Below are 202 nucleotides of genomic sequence, written 5' to 3'. Positions count from 1 at the left end.
AAAAAAAAAACCCCAGCCAGGGATTCAGAAGGCATCCCGCTAGCGATCAGCTGACACGCCGAACCGAGCTGCAATGTGTTGCTTATTCATTTTGTACGGTGGGAGCTGCCGGGGCTAGCAGAGAGCTGAACTATGCCTCTCCAACAGCGGCGCTTGTGCAGACAGAGGGGGGAGAGAGAGGCAGCCGCCGCCGGGAGAGGCC

The 202-nt window shown here is 58.9% G+C and overlaps 1 protein-coding gene across 1 annotated transcript in view; it reads left to right on the top strand.

The window, feature by feature from the left end:
• Positions 1-16: 16 nt before the first annotated feature.
• LOC104508826 (serine/threonine-protein kinase TAO3-like) overlaps positions 17-202 on the top strand; it is a gene marked incomplete at its 3' end in the record, with an annotated part of 12171 nt that continues 11985 nt past the window's right edge. The window contains exon 1 of the mRNA XM_010150568.1: positions 17-180. The remainder of the gene's footprint in view (positions 181-202) is intronic.

Source organism: Eurypyga helias, unplaced genomic scaffold, assembly GCF_000690775.1.
Source record: "Eurypyga helias isolate BGI_N326 unplaced genomic scaffold, ASM69077v1 scaffold9824, whole genome shotgun sequence".
In the NCBI taxonomy this organism is placed as follows: Eukaryota; Metazoa; Chordata; class Aves; order Eurypygiformes; family Eurypygidae; genus Eurypyga; species Eurypyga helias.
This window is presented reverse-complemented; position numbering and strand designations above follow the sequence as displayed.